Genomic DNA, 23,845 nt, shown 5'->3' with positions numbered 1-23,845 from the left:
GACTATTCCAAAAGGGCCCCAAATTTCCTCATGTGGTATTGGTTCATGGTTGCAGTGGTGATACAGATTAAGTTTGTCACATTGTTAACTACATCTATATGTGACTTTTTTAATTATTGTCTCCTTGGCCCCTTTGCCAATCTGAGCTGCTACCACTCTGCTATAAGTTGTAATACTGAGTCTCACCATATGACTGCTCCAATCTACATTAGCTCTCCAGGCCTTCAAAATTAAAATTGTAGCCCAACAAATACCAAATGTTGTACACTTTCTCCTCATCTTCCACCCTCTTTATAACTGTCTATGTCTATTATAATGAATTGCCAGTTCTCAGGTACTGTCTTATCTTAAATGAGCTACCACTCCCCCATTACTTCAGTCCAAAGTGGTGTCACTTCAACACACTTTCTTTACAATTAAGTCCTCCCTAAACTCATTTTTAATGTCCCCAATCAGTGATTAAACTATTTTAAGTCAGTTATACTCCAATTCTGAACTTACATTGAAGGCTTGTAATATATTTAACAGAAAGTCCATCACTAAATCTAATTTGCTGGTAGCCAACATGCAGTCATCAGCAAATAAAATTTACCATATACCACATCCTTAATACATGATCCAGTGACAATCAGAGAGCCTATACTAACACCTCTGTAACTAACACTGTAACTAACACAGATAAGTTTTGATAAGTCTTTTTCTCCTTTGGACTGGGATTTCCCTAGTCAGATCCTCATTAACAGTTAATTGAACTTACGTGAAACAATAAAGTTCCCTTATCCAACTTCGGAATCCTTATCCAAATACCACCTGTTCTAAATCCTTAGATGGAAATGTCCATTTCATAATGTTGAAGGCTTTCCTAGTATCAGAGAATATAACACCTATGGTTGTCCATTGTTCCATCTCGACCCTAGTCAGAATTCCATCAACAACACCAACTGTCTCCCCCTTTCCTAGCTTTAACAAAACCTGTAAAGTAGTCAGGGTAAAACACTGTCCACTCTACTGCCATTATTTTTGTATCTAAGTTAATAATAGAAATTGTTCTGAAAGTCCATGGATCTGTATTCCTTGTTCACATTTTGGTATTAAAACCACTCTTGCTCTTGTAAAAGAGACTAGTAACATTATGGCTTCCTCAGCATAATTGCAAACCTTACTCAAATCCGCCCAAAATATCTGACACCACTTTCTATAAAATTCTGCTTCTTAGACACCCTCTCCAGGAGCTTCCCCATCTTCAACATTTCTAGCACTACTTTATCCTTTTCCTCTGTAATTATTTCATCCTGTATACATTTCTCATCTTATGATTTTTTATTGCTCCCTCCAACATAATGGAACTAAACCTTCCAACTCACCTCCCAAACTTGCATCTAACCTTGAAAGATATAAATCACTGCAGACTTCCACATTATCTGTTTTACAATAAATAGTCCCATCTGGTCCAGTCAAAGCCTGTATCCAAATTTCTCTCTGCCTTTCTTACAACCACAGTGCTACAAATTTTCCTGTCCCTGTGGACCAACTAAAAATACTCCCCTGCGATAAGTCATTTCTCCTCCCATCTGTACTGACTTGAACATTTCTTATTTGCAGATTCCTAAGACGTCTTTCTAAAAGATGTATACCCTTAGTGTTCTGCCTTCTGATATGGCCCTCATCAATCATCATACATCGTTTCCAGGCTCACCTAATGGCACCGCACCAATCTGCCGAACTGTCTCCCTTCCTTTTTTATGTTTGATGTCATGACCTGCTCCAGCAATTGAAAACCCCTGTTGTATCTTGAAATGCTCGTCCACAGCCTGGCCTCCAACCACCATGCTTTATATGCCCTACTCATCTTATTTTTTACATTTGTTTAGAGGGGAAATTCGACTGGGAGAGAAGACCCATTTTCAGTATAGGATCATGGAATAAAGCTTCACAAACAGCAATAACAATAACAATACAACATGAGTTATGCAGAAAGTCGAGTGACAGAACACAGATTACACAGCTTTAGTTTTTATGTAAGATCTTGCTTAACTTTAACTCCAATATTACCTGAGCATGGTCTGAAATATTTCTAGCAGCAATCCAAACCCTCTGTTTCTGCAACAACATCCCCCCACCTCTACAAATATTTTACCCAGCCTGCTAGCTTGTCTGCTGTCATGTCTAGAGAAAGTATACTCTCTTTCAACTGGATGGGCTGTCCTCCAGATGTCCACCAATCCCACCTTATTTTCCCAAGCATATAATGAATTTTTAGCTCTTCTATGACTCTCATATCTTCCATTTCTTCAGTCTAAGACATGATTTAAAACCATGTTAAAATCCTCCCGCCTGTTATCTCATTCCCCATCTTGGGTTGTCTTCATTTTGGCCACATACAAAGACCACTTTCCAACTCTCTCACACACCTGTAGGATCACAGTCACCCATCTTTCAATGTTATCTTCCAGAATCCTCATAACTGTAGCTTGTAAGGAATTCATCACCAACAAAACCACACTTCTCTTGCAACCCCCTTCACTGTACTGACATCAACCACATACCAATGTCTACTCCCCACTTTCAAAGCTTCTTTACAAACTAATCTGATTTCCTGCAGCATTACTGCATCACTTCTTTTCTACAATGTTCTCACAATTCTTTGTTGTTTGATAATATGACAAATATCTCCTATATTTTAAGATATAATTGTCAAAATCTCCTCCTTCCCCTTGACCACAATCTCCTCTTTCTTGTTTTCACTACACATAATTCCCAAATTTAGAGCACCTAACTCCCACATCTCCCACAAAGCAGCCCCCCATCCACACATATAACCTGGAGTGAGCCAAAGACCCTTTAAACCCATCTGAATCTATGCTTATCATATCTCATTCCATCAGAAATACTATGAACTGTTAGAGAATGAATTTCCAGAATCTTCACCTATTCCTTCATTTCTGTCAACTTTGGAAGATGTGTGTGTTGTTGCCTGCAGTCTTCCAGCTAGTCAACCAGCTGCTCCTAAAAACGCAGATATGATGTATAAAGTTCCACAATCTTTTACGTTTTTATTCACTCTTCCCAAACCTGATACAGTAACTATAGCTCTAGTTAGTCCTACTGCTGCTAAAGATTTCATTAATTCCACTCCTACTCTTTCTGATAAAGATGGGAAGAGTTTTGATAAATATGGGAAAAAGTGAATGTTTCTGCAGTTTGGTTCTCAGAATTTTGAATTGTCAGGCTCATATGTTAAGGTTTGTTCTGACAGAAAGTATGATGAATGCTTAAGTCTACAGTGCCAACAGTCTTGTGAGGAAAATATGCTTTAAATAAGGTAGTTTCTTCTGTTGTGCAAGTCACTATTCATTGCTTACAGAGTGTGTGTGTGTGTTTGTGTGTCTGTGTATGATTTAGTTGATAATTCTTCAAGGCATTGGCTACTGCAGTCATGTTGAAGAGGTTTGTCTGGCTGTATTTTGAGAAACTCCCACATGATGTTAACAATGAGATTTCAAATTCTACATTAGATAGAGATTTAGTTTTTGGCCCCTGTCTTGCATAGTTGAACTAAAAGTGTGATAAGATGGGTAAATTGATTTAGGGAATCTCTTAAGATTTTTCAGTGATCATTTTTCACATTTTCTAAACCGCCACCCAATTTTGTCTATAAATAAAGATCAGTTCTGAATTTTTCTTTCCTAAACCTATTTGTGATAATGCCCAAAATGCCCCAAATGTTCAAAATGCTGTCACTTCACAACCTGTTACCTCTTTTTCCTCATTCAAGTTTTCCAATAAGTCTACATTTAAAAGATGCTTATCATCACATTTCTATTCATCCAGACTTCAGGTGTTCTTAAGGTTTTGTGTGTCTGGATCATGTTATCAGTTCTCATCCTTACCTTTTGGACTGTCCACTGCACCAGAAGAGTTCACAAAGTATCTTGCTCCAGTTACAGTTCATTGCAGGCTACATGGTATCCACATTTTTCCATATTTAGACAATTTGCTTATCTTTGTAGAATCTTTTTCAAAGTGTCAGTCGAAAGATCTCTTACACAAGCTGGGATTCCACGAGAACATTCAAGACTGTTTTGACTCCTTCACACAGAATTTTGTTCCTGGCATGTCAGCTAAACACCTCAGTTCAAATAGCATTTCTTCCACAGGAAAAAAAGAGAGCAACAGCTGAATCTATTTCTAAGGTTTTCCACTCAGACTTCAGTCACTGTGAGGGAACACATCAGGATTTTGGGTCTCATGCCATCCCTGATTCTCATGATAACTCTGTCAAGACGTCACATGAGAAAGTTTTATTGGTATCTAAGGTCTGTTTGGTCCTAATAACAACATCCTTTATCCCTTCAAATCCCAGTGTTGTGGTTTGTCAGAAGGAAAATGATTTGGTGGAGACAGGAAATAGCCTTAAATCCCGGTCTCCCCTTCTGTCTACCTGCTCCAAAGCAGTCAGTCATCACAGACACCTTGGACTTTGCTTGGGAAGCAGTTTCAGGAGGGAAAAAAGTGCCAGGTGTGTAAGATACTAATGACAGAAGCAACCACATAAATATAAATGAGATGATGCTTGCGCTGATCAAGGCACTCTGTTCTCTGAATCATCTTTGATTCCCAGGACCTCTTTAAGCTGTTACAGACAATACCACAGTTGTGGTAAATCAGCAAGTTGAGGTGTGGGGATCCAGGCCGTACTGCCTTTGCAGACTAGCCATGTCAGCTTGGGATATAGATTGACAGCACAGGCTCACTGTACAGGCATCCTGCATTCCATCAGAGCAAAAGTATGTGGCAGAGAAGCTGAAAAGGATAAGGGCAGACCCTCAAGAATGGAAAGTAGATCAAGAGGTCTCCCAATATTTAATTCATCTGTTGGGAGTTCTTCAAGTAGACTTATCTGCCTCCTCACTAAACAATCACTTGGCAATATTCTGCTCCAGGACTCCACACAAGAAGGCCTGGAAAGACAAATGCGTTTTCCTTTACTTGGACATGAATATTGCTGTATGGTTTTCCACCATGAGTTGCAGGCTCTTATGGGGAGTCAACTCTACCTCATTTTCAACAGGGACATGGGTTCTTTGAGGACTAATCCTTCTTTTATGCCAAAACTGGTATCGGAGTTTACTTTAAGTCAAACTATCCAACTCCTTGTTTTCTTTCCTGAACCTAAAAATCAGGAAGAAAGGATACTCCATATCTTGGATGTCCACAGACAACTCAGGTACTATCTTGACAGAAGTAAATCTTTCAGATCTTTAGATCAATTGTTCATTTCTTGTGAAGGTAAGAAGAAGGAGCAGACTATTTCTAAATGGTTGTCTAGGGCTGTTACCTTTTGTTATACTCCACAAAACTATTCCAGGCAGGGTCAAGGCCGCACTGTACCAGGGCCTTGGCTTCATATGTGGCTTTTTGGAAAGGGTTAGCAAATTTGTCCTCTGCCCATATTTTTACAAAGCATTATAAACTTGATTCTTTCTATAGGTCTATATCATTTTTTTGGTAGGACCACCATCCAGGGGCTTCGGACTCTTGTCCTTTCACCTCCCAAAATTTTTAATCTACCTATATAGATTTGACTACTGCAGCAGTGATCAATATGAAGTACAGTTGTATAAGTAATCTTACCATAACAATAGATGTTTAAATGATCACCATTGCAGTAGCTGCTTCCTCCCACCATCCCCCTTGTTTTTGGTGTGTTGTTTTGGCCAAGGTATGGTCTTTTATTTTTTGTTGTTCCTAGCATGGTCCTTTCAGTGGTCAGCCTCCCTGTCTGTGTTGGCATGAAAACTCTGAAGAGCTTAGTGCCTACACCTGTCTTTTTAGCCAGTTTATCTCAAGCTGACTAACTGTTTGGGCATGTGGAAGGTGCCCTGAAACTTTGGAAGCTTGCTGGCTGTTATATCCTTGCGGGATATAACCTGTCTAGCTTAGGTTAGAGCAGCAGTGATCATTCAAATATGTACTTCATAGCTTCATAGGTTCATACTGGGCTATCTGCCCTAGGGCATTTATAAGCCTAGCCAGGGTGTGTTTTGGCTTTCACCACCCATTTTAAATTAATTTTGCTATGCCCTTTTTTGAGGTTAGTATACTGTGTCTCTGTCTAAGAGTGACACAAAAGTGATACCCGGGGTAAACCTATGATCTCCCATCCACTCATCAAGATTTCTCTTGAAGAGAGTCAATGAGGGACTCTGCCTAACCTGGAATGGGATTTTATTCCAGAGTGAAGGGAGCCTCTGGGTTATGAATCTGTCCCTCCAGCATGTCCTATTTATTTCAGTGCTGAGGTTCAAGTCTCTCGAGCGCGTAGCTCGATGGGATTTGGATTTTCTGAGGTGCAGCATGTCCATTAATTCCGGGTTGGACATGGCTTTATATGTCAGGCACAGATTGCCTCTGAGCAGGCAGTATGCCACTGAGTAGAGCTGGAGTTTCTTTAACCGGGCAGAATATGGCATCTCTTTGAGCCCTTTGATCCTCTTGGTGAGGTACTTTTGGGGTCTTTCCAGTTGCTGCAGGTGTCTGGTAAGGTACATCCCAAAAGGGGCATTGTACTCAATTATGGGCCTGATGAGGGATGAGTAAAGAGGCACGATGACCTCCCCTGATCTAGATGTGAATCCCTTCATGATTAGGTGGGCTATATAAAATGTTTTTCTAACCACTTTGGCCACGTGGTTGTCAAATGAGAGATTGCTATCAACTTGGGTCCCCAGGTCCCTAATTACTTCTTCTGTACTTAATGGATTACCACCTATGTGGTAATTTGTGGGCACTTTGTTTTTGCCAAAGGGGATGACTATAGACTTTTTGGTGTTTAGCTTGAGGCCATGGCTCTGGCACTGTTTTTGGTAAGTTTACTTGACAGCTGTACTTTCTCCTAACTCTATGGATATGCTCAGTTTCCCAGTCTAAATCTGTCCATGCATTAGCACCTGGCAATAATTTATTATGAAAAAAATTGTATAGATTGAAATCAGTGATCAACCTAGGGATCTGCATCAAGCACAGATTACCCCTATGCTGCCAGTTCTCCAGGTCTTCTAATTTGTCTTTTAAAGAATCTGCTTCTTTCCCCAGCATTGTAATATGTTTGTGCTGAAGTTCTGTCACACACTCTTGTTTTTTGACTAGAGAAAACATGATGTCTTACTGGTTCTCAAGCCATTTCTGGAGCCCTTGCATCTCCAACAAGACAGACTCTTGCATTTTCATAAGTTTTTCTATCATTTCCCACTTGGTGAGATCAGTAACAGTAATTTCTGAAGAAGCATCAGCCTTCCCGATGTTTACAGTTGTCTCCATTTCAAAGTAGCTAGGAAAAAGTCACTACTTAAAACTTAGGACGTGTGGATCCACAGAAATTCACTCCTCTTTTGTTGCCTGCTAGTCACTCTCCCCTCCACCTTGTTGACTTTCTCTTTTGAATGGAGATATTTTTTGTCTTGTTTTTTCTTAGTTGGGGGGCTATATCCCACTAGCCCCTGGCAAATATTGTGAAATGTTAATAACAGTCTAAACATGTCTGCATTTATAAAGTCATTGTTGGTCATTTGCTACTTATCAGACAGGATTTTCAGCAGCAGATCCTGAAGCTGCTTCTCATGGCCCATCAAGGGTTGGATTTGCTTCACCTCCCTTTGCCTACTGTGTGACTCTAAGTCAATTAACAAGGCATTGGTCCCAGGCTGAATCTGAAAATGGTCCATGTGGAGCTGTGCTCCACTCAGGCTAACAAAAAATATTTTTGGCCTTGCCTTAAATATTTATTTATTTATTTTATTTTATTTTACATTTGTTAACCGGGGGTGTCTGACTGAGTTATAAAAGATATCACCTTACCAGTTAGAGCTAGTTTAGTGTCATTTTTTATTATATAAAGATCCGATGTAGTCTATTTTTGTCCAGTTCAACCTTTGGGTTTTCAGATTCGAATGTATTCAAACTCAGCGCCTTTTTATGAAGCTGTTTATCCAAGGCTGTTACTCCTCCCCTACCTATACTTTCCTCCGTTTCACCTAAGTATCTCAGATCCCATTTGACATCTGATTAGCTCAGATGTGTTCCCTACAGGTCTGCTCTCCAGTTAGATAAGTACTTTTTGCTAAGCTTAATTCCTTCCCTAACCAAAGCTTAAATAATCCTTTTTTGTGTTTGTTGCTAATTGCTTGTTCTTTAAATTTAGATATTAGTTAATTAAAGCTTAGGTGTTAATTTATAGACCTTTAAACAAGTATTTAGAAAAGTTTAGGTATTTTTGTGTGCCGTTTAATTATTACAGTGTGTGTGTATTTCTTTACATAGCTTAGAATAGTTTGCAAGATGGTAAAAAAAATTAACTGCAAATTTCACAGTTGTTTGCTGTTATAGATTTTCTTTTTTCCTCATGTCTGAAAAAGTACAAGGGTTTAAAAAGTGCATGGCCTGTGGACATAAAATTCCACCTCAAAATCCACACTCACTATGTGTGTATTGCTTAGGCACTGCCCATTTGAACTTTGATTGTGAAATTTGTGCCTTCTTCAGTACAAGGGCCATTTAAAGACATAAAGAAAAATTATCCTGAAAGGTTTACTTCTAACTCTGACAGGGTCTGTTCCTCAACCCTCAACTTCCACTTCCTCAAAGCTAACTTCAGCTTTTCCTGGGAAGAAAATGAACACATTCAATCAAAAGGGTAAAGAAAAACCTAAAGAGGGTCATCAGAGATCCAAAATAAAAAGACAGAAAAAACTAGAAAAATGACCCATTATCCAACAGATTCTTTGGCTTCAGTGCTCAACACTCCAAAGAAGTCACATCCAGCAGTTCCTTGGATCCGTTTTCCATCGTCTCCTCTAAGATTGCCTCCAGATCTGGTGAGCTGTCAGCTTCATTCTACAATTCTCCAAGAAAGGCAATAATATAGACCTCCATCTGTGGCATTGTCTTCATAGTCTATCCAGAAGTTTCACTGAAATGGATTTCAATCAAGTGATGCGGAGATTCTTGAGGATGCAAATCCAACTAGGGGTTCTCCTGGCACCTTCCGCTGGGGGCACTCTGGGTACATGTCCAACTACTCCTCCCTTGATATCTCTGATACTGGTTCACCCTTTGGATCTGGTTCCAGTGCCCCTGTGCACCTCTGTCAGTGCCAACAGTTCTGCCAACTTTAACTCTTTCAGCTTCTCTTACTCTCTGGAATCTGATGCTTTTATATTGGGATGAGTCTCGATGCCAAACCATTTGGACTCTGGCTCCAGGAGTGTAGTTGACGCCAATGTTATAGGAGCCATTGCTACCTGTCAGGGCTTCAATTGTTGATAGCCTTGGTCTGAGATTAGCCTTGGAGCTGGCGTCGGTCTAAGCGGGAGTTGTTCCTCCGTTGGATAGGAGGGACATTCCTTTGTTTCCAATTGTGGCCAAACCTATTGAGGCATTTGAAAGGGTTTTGGTTAGACTAAGAAGATAGGTGCCTCTTTTGCACCCACTCATTCAGATCAACAGGGACAATCAGTTCCATCGAGCCTGGAGGGTACTCAACATTAAAGTTCCCAGTTTGATCTGGACCTGTCTCTTGATATTCCCCTGTGACAAAGTCATAGGAAATGGACTTGTAAATGGAAATATCTAGACTCCTCTCAAGAGTCCATCACAGAAGACACAGATCTGGATGAAGGTAAAGGCTCCCCAAGATCCCCATAGAAGATGTCACCTTTAGTGACATTCTAGAAATGATGAAGCAACAAGTAGGTTGGTCTACCAACTCTCCTTCACTAGACAAATCTGTGTTCTTCAACACCTTTGGTGCTGGCTTATCTGCATTCTGGGTACTGCTCACTGATGTTTCTTACAGATTTGGGTGGCTCAGGGAGCCTGGAAGGTTCCAGATGTAGTGGAACCCATTCCCAAAAAAAGGGATAAAATGTTGATAGCCCTGAAAGACAGGAAACACTTGAGCAAGAGTCCATTAGTAGATGCCACATTAGTAGCAGCAGCCACTAAAAAGAAACTGTCTGAGGAGAATTCTTCTGTCTGTTCCCCTAACAGGGAGTTGAGGGCATTGGACAGATTTGGAAATTGATGTACACTTCAGTGACATTAGCACTCAAGGCATTAAACTATCTTGCTCACATGATGGGTTATCAAAGGGATCTGACCAAGGAGCTTACCCAAGTACCTCTCGGGTAACTTACTAGTGGATGTTCAGAAAAGAGTTTACCCCTAACTGTCTACCCTTCAGTCTATGTTGATGTGTCCATATGTTTGCTCTCCAATGCAGCTGATGGCATGCCTAGGGCATCAGGTACAGACATAACCATGCACTGGCATACTTAGGTGTGCCTTTGTGACTTTGAGGAAGGCTTTAAGATGGCCCTCATCAAGGCCACTTTTGATGGTTCTACACTTTGTGGACCCAATGTCAAAGAAACAGTTACCAAGAATGAACACGTAGGTAATATTTTGTCTGCTGTTGAGATCTGCTTCTCTGCCCCTCAAAGAGCCTTTTGTAGGAACCAAATGGGTGGTAAGATGATGTGGTTTAGAAAATCACAAGGTTATCACCAGGACAGGCTGCCCAAGGATAGAGGGGGCCACAACTCAAATGGACTTCACCCTAGGGGCAGAGGCAAACCACACAACTAGAGTTTTTATTCCTTTTTGGTCCTTTTGCTGAAAACCCCTATCAGTGCTCCTGAAGAATTACCTAACTGCCACACTGTGGAGGCAGTCAGAGGGCACTTATCACTCAATCCACAATCTTTGCAAGATATTAAAAAGGATTTTTGTGTGCTAAGATGCTTTTCCATTCCCTTTTCTTTTCTTCCAAAGAAAAAAACATTTCCAATGTTCTGATAGCCTGTTGGAATCTGCAGCAACAGAAGTACTCAAGTTGCTAGAAAAAAAAGAGTAACCCAACAGGTCCCTTGTGACCAGTTAGGATCCCAAGTCTATTCCAGGCTTTTTTTAGTCCTGAAGAAGACAAGGGATCCTCAGGCCTATCTTGGACCTAAGTAATCTCAGTCTGTTCATAAATTCCAGCTGGTCATGATGCAGTCCATATTACTTCTTCTGAGGAAGGATGATCGGATGTGCTCTAGCAACCTTCAGGACACCTACTGTCAAATAAAAATAGAGAAACGATCCAGGTGATTTCTCCATTTCCAGCTGGAAGCCATTCATTTTCAGATAAGAACACTGCCATTCAGTCTCACCACACCCCCCTAGGTATTCACAAAGATTATTCAGTGGTAGCAGCTAATGTCTGACTGCGAGGGATCCATGTCTTTCAGTACCTAGACGATTGGCCCCTCTCCACTACTTCAGTGGATCTTCTAGTTCAACAATGAGATTTCATGCTCCACCTTGTAGAGACACTGGGGATTATAGTCAGTCAGTCCAAAAGCCAACTGTTCCCATCTCAACAGATGAAGGTTATTGGATGTCAGCTCAATACAGTCTTTCAAACAGCCAAGCTCTCAGACAGCAGAGTGCTGACTCTTTGAGTGGTGGCCACCCAGATCATCCAGCATCCTTTTTCTCAAGCAAGGTTAATACTTTGTTTGCAGGGTTTGGCAATCTCTGTGATTATGTTAGTTCCTCTAGGAGAGTATTGCATGAGGGTACAACTGTGGACCCTGTCAATTCAATGACCACAAAGTATTTACTCCATTCATACCAGGATTCACCTCATGCAGGTTTGCCGAGACTGTATCAAATGGTGGAAAAGTTCCTCATCAGTAACAGAAGGATGAACCTTTTGTCCATCAAATCCCTGGGTCACTGTAACCATAGAAGCATCCCTTCTGGGGTGGGGGACATTTCAAAGGGATGAAAGTTCAAGGTACTTGGACACCTCTACAGGCCAACCTTCACATCATTGTCTTGGGATGAGGGCAGTCCCCACAGCATTAATGGAATTCATGGACTCTCTCCCCATAGGTGTGATTTCCATTGAGAGAAACAACATGGAGGTAGTCTGGTATATTTACAAACAGGTGAACCTGCTCGAAACTCTTTGCCAGGAAACCATGAGAGTGTGGCATTCAGTGATGTATTCCCATCATTTTCTGATAGCAACACACATTCAGGGGATGTCAAACTTGTTAGCAGACAAGTTGAGCAGGTTGACTCTTCTGCTTCACAGGTGGCCCCTCAATCAGACATTGGCAACACAGATTTTAGCCACTGGGGCCAACCTTGCTGCAATCTTTTTGCTTCATACATAAACTTCAAGTGAAGCAGTTACTTTGCCTTCACCCATCCAAATGGACAGCCAGCAAGGGATAGTCTAACTCACAGTTGGCCCCCCGAGTCTCCTCAATGCCTTTCTCCCAATACCCTAGATCAACTTATCCACACCCCCACCAAGGGCAACAATATCCTAGACCTAGTCATTACCAATATGAGTGACCTTTGTTCCACACCTGAAGTCAACTCCTCATTGGTCCAATCCAACCATAAGCTTATCACCCTTGATATCCACATCCCGCCCCCACCCCCCCCCATTAAGGAAACCACAGTAAAAAATTTCTCCAAAGCCAACTTCATGCTTCTTAAGACAGAAGTGGTGAACTTCATGACACCCATGCAGATGGACAATACAGTTACAACTGCTGAATCCTACACAAATGCACTCTATAAGCACTTACACGAATGCATGGATCGTGCTATCCTAAACAGAACCAAGACGCTATCCTCCAAAAAAAGGAAGACAATCTGATGGTCCCCTGCCCTAAACAAACTGTACAACAGAAGGAAGAAACTGTTGCAAAAGAGAGTAAAATCCCATGAGTGGAGGAGCTCCCTGGTCAGCCACAGTAAGAAGCTGAGATTCCTTATAAGATCCTCCAAAGATAGCTACGAAAACAAAATCGCCACTAAATCCAAGGACAACCACAAAGCATTCTATAGCTATGTCAAGAATCTAGATAGCAACACCCAGATCTGCTCTGAGTTTCAGCACAAAGGCACGAAAATTACAGAATCAACTGATATTGCCAACACCCTGGCAGATCGGTTCAGTGCTAACTTTACCCCCCTCTCACCTCCTAAAGGGACAATATCTATACAAGAAGAATGCAGAGTCCCTGTAATCACAACTATGCAGGTAAAAGCTGCACTCTCTAAAGCCAAAAACATAGCATCCATGGGACCAGACAACATCCCAGGCTGCATTTTACATGAACTTCAGAACTAACTGGCTCCCCACTTAAGCACCATGTTCAATAATAGCCTCACATCAGGCTTTGTGCCCACTGAATGGCGCACATCAACATTTATCCCACTCCACAAAGGGGGAGCCACCACTGATCCCGGGAACTATCAACCTATTAGCCTGACGAGCCTGGTCTGCAAGGCCATGGAACATATCATCATGGAACTCATAAACAAAGACATTGGTAACCTCCAAACTCTGGATCCCACCCAGTTCGGGTTTGTGAAAGGCAGATCATGCCTCCTGAATCTGATCACTTCTTTGAGGCAGTCACCAAAGCCATGGATGAGGGTAAGGTGGTTCACACAGCCTATCTTGACCTTGCCAAGGCTTTCAACACCATCCCCCATTCTGGAATTATAGCTAAACTCACTAAACTAGGTATAAATCCCTACATCACAAGATGGGTTGCCAACTGGCTCACTGACAAAACCCACACTGTAAAAGTTGCAGACTCCAAATCTGACCTCAAGGCAGTGACAAGTGGAGTGCCACAGGGTTCCATCCTGGGACCTCTCCTGTTTGGTATCTACTTCTCTGAAGTACAGGCTAACACAGAAGGCCTCTGGCTGACGGGTTCGCAGATGACTGCAAACTAGGAGCCATAGTCAAGTCCCCAAATGATGTGGACATCCTACAGAAGGGCCTCACTGAGACAGATGCCTGGTGTCAGTGCCATGGCCTCAAGCTCAATGCCAAAAAGTGCAGTGTCATCCCCTTTGGTAAAAACTCTGTACTCATGAACTACCACATAGGCAGCAATCTACTTAACACCGAATGTGTGATAAGAGACCTTGGGACCCAGGTGGACAGTAGTCTCTCCTTTGATAGTCACATCGCCACAGTAGTCAGGAAATCCTTCTACGTGGTACACCTCATCATAAAAGGGTTCTCATCCAGGAAAAAAGAGGTCATTGTTCCGCTCTAGTCGTCACTCATTAGACCCATTATAGAGTACAATGCCCCTTTTGGAATGTACCTCACAAGACATCTGCAGCAGCTGGAAAGGCCACAGAAGTATCTCACAAAGAGGATTACTGGCCTCAAACAAATGCCCTACACAGACCGCCTCAAAAAACTCCAGCTTTACTCCGTAGCATATCGCCTACTCTGAGGTGATCTCTGCCTAACATATAAAGCTATGTCAAACCCAGAGCTGTTGGACATGCTACACCTAAAGAAATCCCAATCACTCCAAGCTACATGCTCTAGAGACCTAAACATTGTCACCACAATAAACAGGACATGCTGGAGGGATAGATTCCTGTCCCAGAGACTTCCTATACTCTGGAACAAGCTTCCCATCTATGTCAAGCAAAGTTCTTCATTAGCACTCTTCAAGAAAAATCTTGATGAGTGGATGGGAAATAGGAAATACACCCCGGTGATCACTTCTTTGTCTCTGCTGGACAGTGGCACAGGAAAATAACTTTCTTGGGTGGCGTAAGCTATGGTACGTTGCTGGCTAGGCTTACGTAGGCCCTTGGGCTGATAGCCTAGTACCTACCTATGAACCTGCCCTATGAACCTACCCTAAATAACAAAATTCATTCAGAAAGCCAGAAGGTGCAAGACCAGAGTGATTTTCATTGCCCCTTTTTGGCCTAAATGATTTAGGTTCCCTTTCTGTGGTCTCATTTGCTCCATCTTCCATGCGTATTGGATCTGGATCTAGTGCTTTTGATTCACCCCTCCAGCCTTCCTCTACCGGATCTAAAAGCCTTGAAACTGACCACATAGTTCCTCCAATTCTAATACTAACCAGAGATGCCAAACTATCCTCCTCAGTGGTCCATATTATTTCATCTTTCCAAAATCAGTCCACCAAAAAGATATATCAAAGCAAGTGGAAAAATATTCTGTCTGGGTTTCATCAAAGGGATTATACCCTTTCTCAGCATCTCTTCCTTCAGTTTTGGATTTTTTGTCAGAACTTTTACAGGAAGGTTCCATTTTCTTGACTGTCAAGGTACAGCTAGCTGCCTTACCAAGTTTTCACATAGGGCACAATCACACTTCCATAGCTTCTCTTAAAATTTCTAAAGCTTCCCATAAGGCCACCTTCTTACTCATACCTCTGACTAGAGATCCTATTTGTTCATGGGATATCACTATAATCCTTTGAGTCTTAACACAAGCACCTTTTGAACCAGAAGCTTCATCAGACCTGAAGTTTCTTTCCTGGAAAATTATCTTCCTTGTTGCAATTACCTCTGTTAAACAAATTTCTGAATTACAAGCAGTATTATGCAAACCACCATATTTGATTTTTCATAAAAATAGAATGGCCTTGTGAACAAATTCATTCTTTTTTCTAAAGGTATCATCCAAAGCAAATCTAAATCAGTTAACTGATTTAACAGTCTGTTTTCCAAGATTCCCAAATGAAGGGGAATATCTGCTACACATGCTGGATGTTCATCTGTGTATGGTAGATAGGGGGTTTCTGTGTCACATCACATGACCGTTTTTCACTAAATCAAGGATGAAACTAGAATCACCCAAAAATAAGAACACCAATACAATTAGGAGAATTGCAAAAATATAGTGACTACACACTGTGTACTGTTCCCAGATGTTGATAGTGAACATTGCTGAACCATATGATTGTATGACCTGTTAGAGTGTGGCACATGTGCATTTGAGCATCAAGTGTCCAAGATGTAAGGTGACGGTTTGAAAGTGCAGGGTTGAAAAATATGGGCCAGTGGACAGGCAGTTGCAGCTAATCCAAAGCCCCATTCCACTCAGGGCTAGTACTTGGCCGCCATTCTCTCTTTTTCCCGTGTTTGCTTTTTTCATTTTAAACAATGTTCATTGTCAATAGCTGGGGGCCGTGCATGGTGTATACTCAGCATGTTTTCACAATTCTGCTAATTGTATTGGCATTTTTATTTTGGGGTAGTTGTAGTTTTCATCCTTGGTTCAGTGAAAAATGGTCTTGTGACATCACATAGAAACCCCCTATTCACTTTGACCCAACACACAGACATTTCAGTCCATTCCCTGGGAAGGCTTATACATAGACTACAGCTGTGTCTCATGGCTGGGCACCCACTTCTCATTTCATGTTAGCAGGCACTTGCAGCTGACACAAAGCCACATCCCACTTAGGGTCCTTGGCCCACAGTCTCTCTTCTTTCCTTTATTCCATTTTTCTTTATAAATTTTTGATAAGAAGGATACATTTTTGACCTTGTACTGTTTAAGACTTTTCTGCTTTGGCTAAAGTTTTCAGTCTTCTGTTTTAGATTCATTGCATCCCTTTCCCTGTACAATTTCAGTGGCACAAGTCACTAACAGCTTAACAAGACATGACGAGCCAGTCTTTACAACACCTAGGCAGATCTGATGAAGCTTCAATGCGGAAGAGCTAGTGTAAAACTTAACCCTCTTATACCAACCAACAACTTGCACTCTTATAAGTTCTAATCATCTTAAAGTATTATATTTTATAGACAATGGTTCAGACAGTTAACACAGCTAAAAGTTTTCATGACATTTCTAATGTAATTGATGATGGCATGTCACACTTGCTCGAAAGCAAATCCGTTAAGGAGGTATTTAACATTTCAATTTTTGGTGCCAAAATTAATTGTAAAGTGTTTAGACTTTAAAGGCAGGAAATTTGTCAAAAGCCAGTCCTTCAGGCCTTCCTTTGTCACAGGCACACCTAAAGGGCTTGGTTGTTCCCCAAACACACCCACCTACTGGATGTATTAAATACTGACCACCTAAGGTCTTTCATTTAGACAGTGATCATCTGCCTTTACAATAAAAGAACAGTACTTCTTAAGAACAGGCTCCTGCATATCCTGTGAAACCCTAGAGATCCTCTATAGACTTTTAATATCCTTGCTTCTAGATATTCCACTTTTCAAGGTTGAACCATGCATTAGGAGACAATCAGCATAGACTTTTTGCCCCAAGCATGAATCTACAGGATCCATAGGATAGTCTGAAACTGACAAGGGAGAACTACAGCCAACACCACATATCAACCACAACAGCCACAAAGCAGAGTTAGATGAGCTCCAGGCAAGCATCGGACCCATCACCACAGACATAAATGACCCCTACCTACCCTCCCAGGTAAATATAGGCATTTTTCATTTACTAGTATTCCAACAGAATACACACACTTACACTTACACACACACACACACACACACACACACACACACACACACACACACACACACACACACACACACTAGTCCTGCAAAGCCAGATTAAAGACCATTTAAAAATGAACAGATGAGAGCATAAGGTACTTTTGTTCACAGCTAGCCCCCACCACCACCACCACGTACAGCCACTTTGTTGACTGTGTTACCCTTTATTGTTACAAAGAAATAAATTGTATGTATTTTGTTGGTAGCTTTAGATGAACGACATGAAATTGTATAGAGATCACTAGCATCATACCATAAGATCCAGCCAGGTGTAACATAGTTCAAATAAAAAAATATTTATGAGAGCATAAGAAATATTAACTGCATGATAATATATGGCATGTCAATATGCTCACTCTCTGCAAAAGTAAAAGTCATCTCAATAATTCCACATTAAGAAGAACTATTGCTATTTTAGAGATTGCTGCTGGCAAACAACTTTGCATTTAGGTGCTTCATCTACAAATGCAGTGCCTACTGCCCTTTAAGAATAAATTGTCTGTGTTGCATTAAAATCAGTGTGCTGGTGATATTGCCATAACATTTCCTGAACTAGATTAGCTGTGCAAAAAGAAGTTTCTGACTAACAACACAAAAGATTCATAGCTACTAGGCAATTCAGTCCAGTAGTCCATTAAGGAGGTTAGCAGATTCCCAATTGATCCAAAGCATTCATTAAATGACTTGCTCAGTGTCACACTGGAGGTAAATAAAGGTGGAAAGATTCACACCCTGCACCCTTGCAGAAGCACATTAACAAGTTGGAGCTTTAGTCGTCTGGCCTATCTGCCAGACTCACAGTTTTTAACTAAATGCACAGAACTTGTTTACAACCTGATCTTGTAGAGAAGCCTGTACAACACTAATATGCAACAATGACTACACAACGGATAATGGATGCTGAAGATCAAACGGTTCTGATAATCATTCTAAATAATGCAGCCTATATGACCTGGCAAATGTAATACTCTTTGCATTTTGAAGTCTGTAAAGAAGGTACTACAAAAATATATTACTAAAATGCAAAATGTTTAGACTGTACTACACAATCAAGGTCTGTTAATGAATTATTTAATTCTTTACTGCAATGAATAAAGCAAAACAGACAGTATAAATGCTGTAGCAGTAGCTTTTGTTTAACAGCCCACAAGTCATACAAAAGTCAATAATATTACTGCATATAGCATACTGTTTTGTTTTTTTTATTTTTGAGGGGGACTTGCATTCTTGCAGGATACCTACATCTCATTTTAACACCTTTATTAAATTATCACTTCAGACATGGGCAAGCATACATTAATAAAAAAGAAAACAAACTATATTAACATTTCCAATTATGTACATTATACATCACATATGTTCTTTTCTATAGCTATCTTCAGTCCATCATTGCTTATATTGCTCAATTCCTGTATTCCCTTAGACCTTACTCCTCCTGCAGAACATTATTCTGCATGTATTGTTACCATAATTTCTATTTGTTTCTGTGTTACTTGATCCTTACATTTTCCATAGATCCCACTTCCAGTTCTTTTATCTCTGCTACAGTATTAAATATTTCAGATACAGTTGGTTTAGACTTTTATTTCCATTTTCAAGTAATTGTTTTTTGTCAGCCACCAGAATTAATCTTAATGCCCTACTATGTCTAGCAATTCAGATCCTGTGCCCCAGCTGAAAAGGATCATTTCCTTAGTTACACTGATTTTCTCAACCAGTATTTCTGGCAGACTACTCTGTTATAAATTTTTTAAATCTGCCATCTCATTACATTCCTAAAACATATGATGTTAAGTTGTCCATCTCGCCTTCGTTCTTGCTGTTTGGGTTTGGAGCCGATCCTCGGCTCCGACTCGGCCATCTTCTATATCTCGAGAGCTGTTAACTGGCTCGAAGCTACCCCTTATCCCAGCATGCCCAGTGTCAGCTACCCAGATCTCGTTTGCCACTTTAGCTGCGAGGTTGCCTCCTTACTGGCTCAGGCTTAGTATAGTTTTTTTCCATTAATATATTGCTCAGATTTCGCTTTGGCCTTTTTCAAGAAGCAACGGAATTTGAGCTCCTCGTGGTTTTTTTTTTTTGATGTTTTTTTCTGACAGGAAATTTGTGAAATTTCTTTTTTTTGTTTTAAAAAAAGTTAGTGTTGTGTGTGGTGGTTAGGCTTCCCCTCCTCTATATTTAACGGTTTTTTTAGTTTTTTGTGTGTGTCTGTGTGTGTTTAGGCCTTGTAGTGTCATGTCTGAAGCCCTAAGGCTGCCCAATAGGGAGTCTGAGGCTAAGCCGTCCCCAGCAGATGGCCCCCAGCGAAGATGGCCACAAGCTTGTGGGTTGAACACACCTCTTCTGTGGGTGTACCCCTTTGGGTTGGCAGGTTTGTGCTTTAAGGGAGGTCAGGAGGTGTAAAACGTGAGCTCTGCCCCCTGGCGATGATACGCCCTTGCTCCTGGCCCAGCAAAACAGTCAACAAGTTCTCCCTCCGGCTGGGACCTCAACCTCCTAAATCAACGGGGAGAAAAACAGAGGGGAGGGGAGACAGAAGGAGAGAGGGGAGGGGAGCACCACAGGGAGAGCCAAGCCATCAGAGCCCGGCTCCCTCATCTAAGCGCTTTCATCGCCTGCCTCCTGCCTCTCCTCCTCAAGCCTCCACCCTCGGCTCCTCTCTCTCGGTTCTCTCCTGGGCGGTTTCTTCCAGGAGGTCACCGACCCTAGGGGTTCCCACCGTCCGCGGTCCTCCTGGTCGCCCGGTTTTTTTTGCCGGCTTCCATTGATATGGAAGAGATTCTGATATGGACCCGGATGATGCAAAAATTCAAATGGGCCCAAATGCACCGGAGAGCAACCTTTTTCCCAGCGGGAGCTTTGATTTCCCCGTCATACCATCCCACGGGAGTGGGCACCCGCGGGTTCGGGATTTGGATTCCGATTACAGATTTGGATCCGGCCGATCCGCGCCTCGGCGAGTGTCGGAGAGCCGGATCTGCCTTCTGGAGAGGAGGGACCCGAGGCCCCCGCCTCACCGGGAGGCCAGGGATGCCACCCCTCGGATCCGCCTGTGTGATCCCGGCTCCCGATCCGTGCTTCGGAGCTCCACCGAGGCGCACGGATCGAACCTTGGGGGATCGCTCCGGCTTAGAGGAGAGGCTGCCCGGCTCTCAACGCTTAAGGGAAGGCACGGTCCCTCGGCTACGGACGGACCTGTCCCCCCCCACGGCTCCCATCCCGCACCCCCGGTCAGTGCCGCCTCCATCCCCAGGCCCCCCAGCCCGGGAAGTCAAGCCCGATCCTCGATGTCCCAAGTGGTTCCCTTGGAACATCCACAGCCTGAAGATGATGTGTACTGCTGCAAATGATGATCGGAGGGCCCCGAAGTCCAGAGGCCAGGCATGGACTCCTGAGTCCGTCACTGAAGAGAAGACTTGGATGAAGGAGAGGAACTGCGGACTTGGGCATTGAGACATCATTGGGATGAGGAGGAATGAGGCGTCTCATTTGGGGGATCATGTCTGGAAGGCTTCTTCTTCGGTCTGCCCCTGTTGTGTCCCTTCCTGTGTCCCGCCTGGCCCTTCTGGTATCTATCTTCTGCCTCCCAGGTGTCCTCCTATCGACCAATGGTCAGCCTTAGATCACGGATACTCGGAAGCCTATCCCAACACGCCCGATGCATTCTTTCTCCTCCATCCCATCAGCACCCACTGGAGTAAGGGCAACCCCAGTAGATGCCATGATGCGGGCTGAGGAGAAGAGGGACCAGATTCGCCCAGGAGAGCCATCCTTGGATCCTCCGTCCCGGCAAGAGGTTGAACATGGTTCGAATTGGTCAGCGAGTGGGGCGTTCTTTTAGTTCAGCGACCCATGCCTTGTCATTAGGATGCATGCGTCTCATTGCAATGCGGATCTGATCCCGGTCGCTGCATCTCCCCGAGGTCCATCTCGAGCCAGACCGAGCTCTGTTCTCCTGCTGACGCCACTCCTGGATCTCTGCTGGCTCAATATATCTGCTAGTGAGCCGCCCAGATTTTGTCAAAAGTTCGGATGGTCACCCCTGCAATTATACTCCCCCCTATTGAGGGGAACTGGATGTGTTGTTCCAGAGACCAAGGATGCATATACCACATTCGGATGGACAACAGGTCCAGAGGGTTTCTTCTTCGCTTCGGCTGGGGGAGCCAGTCACAGTCAGTTCAGGTCCCTCCCCTCCTCAGCCCCAGCCCCAGGGTGGTGTGTTAGTGTTGTGTTAGCGCCCAAGCGGAGGCTCCAGGGATTACAGGTCTTTTCCGTAGCACTGACTGGCTGGCTGACTGCATCATCAAGGCATCTTCTGTGCTCAAGCAGGGATTACTTCAGCCAGGACTAACAACTAGCACCAAGGCTCAACGCTCAGAGAAATCTTTCCTGAAATTGAAATCATATCAAGATTTCCTAGAGGAGGAAGACTAGACACTAGATCAACCGAGCCTTCGAGAGCCTTCCTCACCGTCATCCTCAGCCTGAGGTGGTGTGTGACAGCAATCCTTCAACCAACACTAACTGCAGCTCAGTCCTGCCCTAGGTTCTATGGGCTGGCGGGCTCCGCTTCTCTTTACTTCATGCTATTACGCGGTTGCATCCTTCTACCAATGGAGTTCTCTCTCAGTGGTTGTTCCCTCCTCTCTACGCCTCTAGTGTCAGTAGAGGCGTGCAGTCTGTGGTTGCTTCTTGCTCCGAGCCCCTCTGTGGTGGCTTTTCCTTTGGCCCTGGCCTCAGTGACCCAGTGACCACGGACGCCACGGTGACCACGGACGGGGGGGCCCCTCAGTGGGGGCACAAGCACAGAGGCATGCACAGAGGTGCATTAGAGATAAAATGAGGGGAATTGCATATAAATGTGCACTCCTAGAGGCTCTCGCTACTCTGCCCTCCTAAATTCAGACTCCAGGACTACACAGACAACATGTTCTGGTCTGGTATATCAGGAGTGAAGGTCTTTATATCCCCATCCCCTTGAGGAACCAGGTCATATCCCCTTTATCCACAGCCATGAAGATTTGGGAATGGATAACAACGCACATTCCGGGAAAGTCCAACATCCTTGTCAGGACAAGCTCAGTCGCCGATTCCCTTCTCCACTCGCACTTCATCCTTTCCACCTTAGTGTAGCTTTTAAAGATTTTTTGCGTTTTGGGGTTTTTGCTTTTTTGGCAACCTGCTTCTCCCCTTTGCGTACCTCCCATTTCTTTTCCATTCAGTTCTACCAGGGAGCTCGAGGATCCTCTGGTCTTTGCTTTGCCCTCGTGCTCCTCCATGCGTCTCTCCTATGCAGACCCTGCACAGTTTGGGGAGCAGAATGGTTTCCAACCCCATTTCTGAGTCTGGCAGATTGATTCTTTCTCATTGCCCCTTCAAGGGTTCAACAACCTCAATTTAAAATCAATCCACCATGGAATCTCAATCCACCATGGATTCTCATCTCTCTCTCCTCATCTCTCAAGAACCCCCTGGGAATGCCCCAACCCAAAGCTTGGACAATATGTGACCATCCTTCTCTACTCAATTTCCAACCTATTGACCGGTCAAAATCATTTTGGTGGCTGCCCATAAACCTTCTACCAGACAGGTTTATGGCAAACTCAATCTGAGGTCAGGCAGGCAATGGCGGTTTGGGTAGTGGAGGGAGCTAGAGCTCGGAGCCTAAGCTTTTTGAATGCCGCCGGCCTTATGTATTCTTGAAAGTTTGTCTAGTTTTTGTCTATGTTTTGTCTAGATAATATTCCTTTATCCCTTATCGCTTTCTTGTGTATTTTAGCTTTGTTGGCCATTGCTCCATAACTCGCAGGCCTTCTGCTCCCTTGAACACATTTAAATTAGAGAGTCCCCCCCCCCCAAGATAGCCATTTAAATTAGAGGCTTTCCTTCTGTTCCTTAACTGTAATAAAAAAAAAAAAAAAAAAGTCTATTTGTTTCTTGTTTTTTGTAGTATAGCTTTTTTTATTGTTGTTGTGGTTGTTGTTACTATAATGTCTAAAGATACCAAGGTGTCTGGCATCAAAAAGTGTGACTCATGCTGTCAGAAAATGTCTCTGACAGATGGGCACATTAGTTGTGTATATTGTTTGGGCGCTGTTCAACTGCAGAACTCCTGTTCTATATGTCACGCTTTTAGTCCAAGGGTCCTGCAGGAGCGCAAAAACAAATTAATCCTTCGGGGATTATTGAAGCCTTAGGATTATCCGGCTAAAAGTACTCAGCCAGCGAAATCCCCTAAGTCTGTCAAGCCATCGGCTCCACCTTCGGAGCCGACTCCTTTACTTGACCAACCAAATATGTTGGTGCCAGCTGGCACCAACAAGACAACTCCTCCGTCGGCTCCATCTGCTATTTTGGAGCCGTCTCGGAGCCATAAGAGACTGAGGTCTCCATCCTTGGAGTCCATCCACTCGGCACCTCAGTCACCTTTGTTACAGAGTGAACGTAGCCA

The sequence above is a fragment of the Protopterus annectens genome, chromosome 13.part0 (assembly GCF_019279795.1).
Source record: "Protopterus annectens isolate FY-2018-M chromosome 13.part0, PAN1.0, whole genome shotgun sequence".
Classification (NCBI taxonomy): domain Eukaryota; kingdom Metazoa; phylum Chordata; order Ceratodontiformes; family Protopteridae; genus Protopterus; species Protopterus annectens.
The sequence above is the reverse complement of the archived record's forward strand: the minus strand, read 5'-3'. Positions refer to the sequence as shown.